The sequence below is a fragment of the Zonotrichia albicollis genome, chromosome 3, assembly GCF_047830755.1.
Source record: "Zonotrichia albicollis isolate bZonAlb1 chromosome 3, bZonAlb1.hap1, whole genome shotgun sequence".
Taxonomy (NCBI): domain Eukaryota; kingdom Metazoa; phylum Chordata; class Aves; order Passeriformes; family Passerellidae; genus Zonotrichia; species Zonotrichia albicollis.
The window spans coordinates 38176844-38183155 of record NC_133821.1 but is presented as its reverse complement, the minus strand read 5'-3'; positions in this window follow the sequence as shown (position 1 = coordinate 38183155).

Sequence of the window (6312 nt, the reverse complement as noted above, 5' to 3'; positions counted from 1 at the left end):
AAGCATTACAAGCCTGCCTGCCACCAAAACACCAAACTTTCTGCTTTTTAAAATGCACAAGTCTAAAGCGTTGTTAGCATGGAGTCACACAAAGATACATCAGGCAGAAGATTAGCAGATTTGGCAACTTCTATAGTTTACCCCAAAGCTTGGGGTATTTTGGCTGAGGCCTTGGAAAAGAGACACTGACATTGAGCACTTCTCTGGATTGAGGCCTGTGGATGCACAGGAGTCTCCCAGTGCTCACATCTTGGCCTTCTGTGTTCACCATCTGTGCACCCACATCCGTAGAGACAGATGCCTCTCTTGTTTAGAAAATATTTAAAGTCTTATTCTCACCAGTAGTAATTTATATCAACAAACTCCAAGAGCACCAAAATATGAGAGTTCTTACAACTACACTGATACAGTAAAAGACTGATTGTGTTTTTTTTTTTTGTTTGGTTGCCTTTTGTTGCTGTTATTGTTTTGTTTAAATCATGTGAATACATGGTAAAGAATAAGAAGACAGCACCATTATAAAAATAGGAAGTGCACACACATTCTCCAACAAAAATCCATCTCCTAGAATTGCTGTCTTCTGTCTCATGAATCCTTTTTCTGCAGAAAACCAAGATTTGATTCACTTTACCCTCAAACCTCAATGCATGGAAAAATTGTCAATTAGACTTTTTAAAGAATCTTAATACAACCACGTTGGTCAAGGGAACATCCCTTTAGGACACGTGCCCACAGCAGATCAAAAGACTCAAGAAATCGATGAGTTTTTTTAATTATTATTTTTTAAAATGTTAGTTAAGGGTTTATGACATGTAGCTATTCATCAACAGTTTAAGAAATGGACTATCAGGCAGTAAAAAAGAGCTCTGGTGTGAGGCTGTCAGAAGAAGAGGTTTGATAGTTCTGATGTGGGATTACCAATATGTTTGTGACTAGATAAGAGTATTGGCTGCTGTTAACCATTTGTACCAAACCACATGGGGTTTTTTTAATATTGGGGTGTCTCCCACTCCTCTGATGCCTTGAGAGGCCACCTAGAACGGTATTAAAGGAATAAAGTAGGTATTTGTTAAAAAGGCCTCCAAAGGATACATCTTGGGCAAGGATACACCTTGGGCAGTACAAGAGCCTGGCTGAGGCTACACCCAAGATGGACCATTGGTCATGAGTTTTCACACTTCTGTAAGTTTTGGTCTATTTACATATTGGGGTTAATTGTTCAATTACAGCTTCAGGTTATGAAGTCCCATCCTCCCAGATTTCTCTCCTCAATTCGCTGTTGGTGGTTTTTAGGCCCAAAGCTGCAATGGTGTCCTTGTTTCTCAGGCTGGAAGGGGGCTGTTTTTCTCTAACTAAACTGTGAAGAGAACTCACTAACACTTCATGTGAAGTTCAGAGTTATGTACTAATGGTGTACAGAATCTGGAAAATAGGAAAGCTGAAACTTAAGTCATCACATCCATAAGAAAAGAAGCCCTTTTGCCTCTTTGGAAGTACCTATCATTGCACACAGCAGAAACAACAGAACAAGGAATATGCATGTATAATTGTGTAAGGAATGAAAAGAGTTCTGTCAATCTTGACATCACCCACATTTCTCAGCAAAGAGAGAGCTCCTACCATAGGCCCCTTAAGAGCAGCAGCAAGGCAAACCAGCCCACTTCACAGTACTTTTGATGGAAGAGCTGCCATCAGCTTCCAGGCTTTCCATAAGGCCCTAAACCTTACCCCAGCAAGGTGGTTTTGCTGCTTTTCAGGGAGCACACATGAACCCCATTGGCAGAGCCCTATTGGACTGGCAAGACTTGGTGGGGCAGCCACAGAGGAGGTTTGCTCCTGAACAGGTGCCAGCAGCATCTCAGTCCTTTGCATTCCTGTCATGGGGTCAATATTCACTTTAAGCCAGATCATTGGCCAGACACGAAGAGGTGATACCTTCTTTATCCTTCCATGAACAGAGCAAGTAAGGGGCAATATATGGAGCATTTGGGTAAAGGTTACATTTTGGGTAGACCTACTCCTCATTTTCACAAGAAGATTTGGGGTCATCTGCACATAGGAGCTTGTGCATGTGCCTGCATCAGTACATAAGGCTGTGCTAGTTAAGTCAGGTTCATAAGCAGCTATTTCACATTATAAGAGGAGAAAAAAACACCACAAGAAATGAATACATAAAATAAATTTGGTCTTGAATTTAGAAAGGCAGGCTCACTTTGCTCTGCAGCATAAAGCACAATGCTCCATCTAAAGTACATGAGCAATTCCCATAATGACTCCTGCTTGAACACAAGTGTGCACTTCAGTGCTTGTACTTGGCTGGATCCTTAATGTCCAACTCATTTCTCTAAAGACATTTCTTAAGCAAAGGGAAATTGTAAAAAAACCCTGTTTTTTCATTATTGGCAAAAGTAATTTCCCATTCTCTTATACCTTTGGTTTTAAGAAAGTCTTGCTCTGATTCATGACATTTATTTAAAAAGAAATGCTTTCAGGCAAAGAAAAAACAGTTCTTGTTTTAAAGAGGGAGCAATACAAAATGGCATATTCAGCTCTCTTTCAATAATAATTATTACTATTTTCAATAATAATGTTTTTATAAGAGTAGTTAACCATATAAACAGTAGCACTAGAATTCTAAGGTCTCGGATTCTGTGTCAAGTCGTGCATGCAGCTGAAGTTACCAGTGCCCTGAATGCTTCACCACCACGTGACATCCTTTCACAGGCCAACAGCTTCCCTTTCTGCCAGAAAAACACACTAAAGATTCATTTGGAGTGAGGAGCTTCATTCAAAGCTTTTCTTGCATGCTCCTGTGTGAGAGAGTGTACTTGCTAGGAGATAGGAATTAAGATATCTACATTTAAGAAGAGCATTTCAAATTTTTAAAAGTGCATACCCTGAGCAATTCTAAGATGAATGTAGAAGCTAGTTGGTAGGATGAAGCCCTGGAAAGGATTAGGAGATAATTTTAAAGGAAACTATAAGGTAAGAAATGCAATAGTTGAGGTCCAGCAGCAATTATCGCCACTGCTGTTACTTTCTGTTAAAATCTTTTCCTGAAAAATATATCACACTGACTGCCTACTATGGAAACTGCTGAAGCCTCTGGAACTTTAGGAGCAGTGATTGTGTGGATTGCTGCAAGTTACAGGATTGAGAATAAATCATCAAACTGTGAGTGTGCCCAGGCTGTGTTATCAGACCATCATTTCATGGTGACCCTTTATCCTTTCCCAGATCTTTCCTTCTCCACCCTTTGTGAGCATGTCACCAACGTCAGGCTATGGACTTTTCAAGGATAGAAAGTCAAGATTCAAGATAGAAAATACCTTACTGTATTTTCTTCCTGCAAGATGCCCAAAAGCAGAGAGATGAAGATAGCTCCCAGCTCTCAGCTAGGTGGGATGCAGTTATTATACTGGAGACTCACATGCTTCAGCATTTGCTAAATATGTGCCATAAAACTGATGGGACATTCTGCTGTACTAACATAGGATTCCAGCTGTATATTTCACATGGGTTGATTCTGCAACTTCCAGATGTATAGTCTAAGCCTTGCACTACTGGACCTTGTCTATAACTCATTTGCAATATTAATTTAATATTTCAAAACACATAGGTGGGCCTGCAAGTTATATTTACAGTTCCTTGAGTACATAGCATTTAACAGTAATTATTCTGCAGAATTCTATTTAGAATTATGCCAGCAATTCTTACAAGCTGCCTTTTTTTAAAAAAATGCCTTTAATTAAAAATATGTGGTAAACTAATTCTCTCAGGACAGTCATAGATAATTTTGGAAAAAGAACTGAATTCTAAGAACTTTGAATTGAACAACATTCACTCAAATTCTAATGGTTTAAAAAAAAATGGTGTCCACCCCTCCTTATTTCTCCAAGCATAATAACTTTTGTAATGCTTTCTAGCACTTCAGGAGAACTGCAGGGCCAGAACAGGAGAGCTTCAGCAGGTGACTGGAGGTCCAAAAGGGCTGAGGCTGATGTGGATCAGCCTTTTCCTCCCTCCCCACTTACAAGAGTTGTCCCAAGCAATAGGACAGGAAAAATACTGCAGCTCCGGGGGGCCAAATGTGCTGATCTAACTGTTCATCACAAGTGAAAAGCATTGCCTCCATCCAGCTTCCCACACCCATTCCTCTCTTGTATTAAACCATTCCTATCAGCCATTTCAGCTTTCCTATGGCAACAGGCTGAGAGAGTTTGGGGCTGTTCAGCCTGGAGAAGAGAAGGTTTTGGGGAGACCTTATAGCACCTGCCAGTACCTAAAGGGGGCTACAAGAGAGCTGGAGAGGAACAGTTTACAAGGAAACATAGCAACAGGGCAAGGGGAATGGCTTCAAACCAAAAGAGAATAAATATAGATTAGATATTAGGAAATAATTCTTTACCATGAGGGTGGTGAGGTGCTGGAGCAGCTTGCCCAGAGAAGCTGTGGATGCTCCATCCCTGGGAGTGTTCAAGGCCAGGTTGGATGGGGCTTTGAGCAACCTGGGTCTACTGGAAGGTGGCCCTTGGAATTAGATGATCTTTAAGTCCCTTCCAACACCAAGCATTCTGTGATTCAGCCAGGAGGAAGCAAATTGAGGAAAAGAGTGTGTAAAGTACGTAAATTTGTGTTAGTATTAAGGCTGACTCATCTCAAAGAGTCCAAGCAGGCTGCAGCTGGTGCAGGGGAGTGAGATAGACCTCTTCTCCTTTGTGGTTAAAATGGATGCATCTGCTTATTCCACCCAACTTCTCACCTACCTCAGTGAAGGCACTCAAGGACTGCAGTTTGATTGCTCCTAGGGCAGAAAGATATTGTGGGATCAAGACTATAACCCAGCAACTGGCTAGCAATTCCCGCTATTGCAACAAGAGCAATACCAGAAGTTCCTGATGCTTGAGAGCATGTGTCTGCAGCTGCCTCCTCCACAGAAAGAGAAACAAACAGCTTTCTCTGAAGCTGAATGCTGAGGAAAAAAAATCACCACTTCTGTTAATTTTCTTAAGATCTTGGCTTTTGAGCTCCCTGGGATACCTCAGGAAATGTGGGTTTCCTCATCCAAACCAGTCAGCCTTGTAAATTGGTACTGTAGAAACCAGCAGCGGGTGTGGTTAGCTCATAAAACCACTGGGGAAATAAACAGCAGCGGCTCTCTAGCAATGGGATCAGCGTTGGGGGCATGGGAGCAGCCACAGGCACCACAACAAATTCCCTTGTCTCCGAGGGGAAAACGACACCATTCCTGATCTCAATCTAAATTACCATCCATCAGCCACAAGTGATCCCATAGTAGCTAGCTGCTTTTCCAGCATTTGTCTGGAATTGCTGGCACACGGGACCACCAGCTCCATGCTCTGCCCCCTGCCTCTCCCAAAAGGGGCAGAGGACCAGGGGACAGATCTGCTGCCCTTTGCCTTGCCAGGCAGCTCTGGGATGCAACATCTCCTCAAGCACACTTCAAGCCAGAGGAGCAGTGCAAGAACAGCAGCCGTGTGAAAGGGCACAGCGCTGTTGCACCAGGCACACTAGAACAGAAAAGGTGTTTTCTTGTACATAAATCCCGAGGCTGAAAAGGACGAAGGTTGTTGATAAGCTTTTGAAGTTCAAAGTAGGAGAAATAAAAGTGATCTTACCGCAGAAAATCTGCATTGCTATGTAGTAGAATAAACATTTTGGGAGTTTCCTAATGGGATCTTCTGCTAATGGGTGCTATAGATGGGCTCCCTCTGAGACTATAAAAAGGCTTGAGAAAACTTGCTGCACCCTTGCTGGTACCTCAGTACGCTCTGCCTGCTGACAAGCAGTAATGCAGCACTTCCAACACCTGCACGGTTACTTCCTACCTTCATTGCTTTGTACTGCATTCATTCCTGGTCCTAAAGCATTTTCCACCTTGGACACTCTCTTTATAAACCAGATTCTCATAAAACCCAAAAATCTGAACATGCTTCTATTCAGAAGTGGCTGAATGACTGAACCGAGAGTAGATTAAAAAATCTTAAGGTACTCTATCTCAGCAAGTCAAGTGTAAGAATTAACTGAAACCACAGTAAAAAAAAGTTCACTTTTAGCCATTTACTGTATGCTAAATAACGGCTAAATTCACTTTCACACTTCTTTAATAATGCATTGATCACCTCTCTTTAAGCACTAGTGTCACATGCCTGAGATTAAGAGGTATTCAACTAGATTGTGGAGAATGAAGATCACAGAGCAATTTATATAACTATTCAGCAGTTAGACCAGTTGTACAATTATTCCATCCTAACTAAAAGACTTCATGTAGTTCAGTTTGAGCAGAGGAAA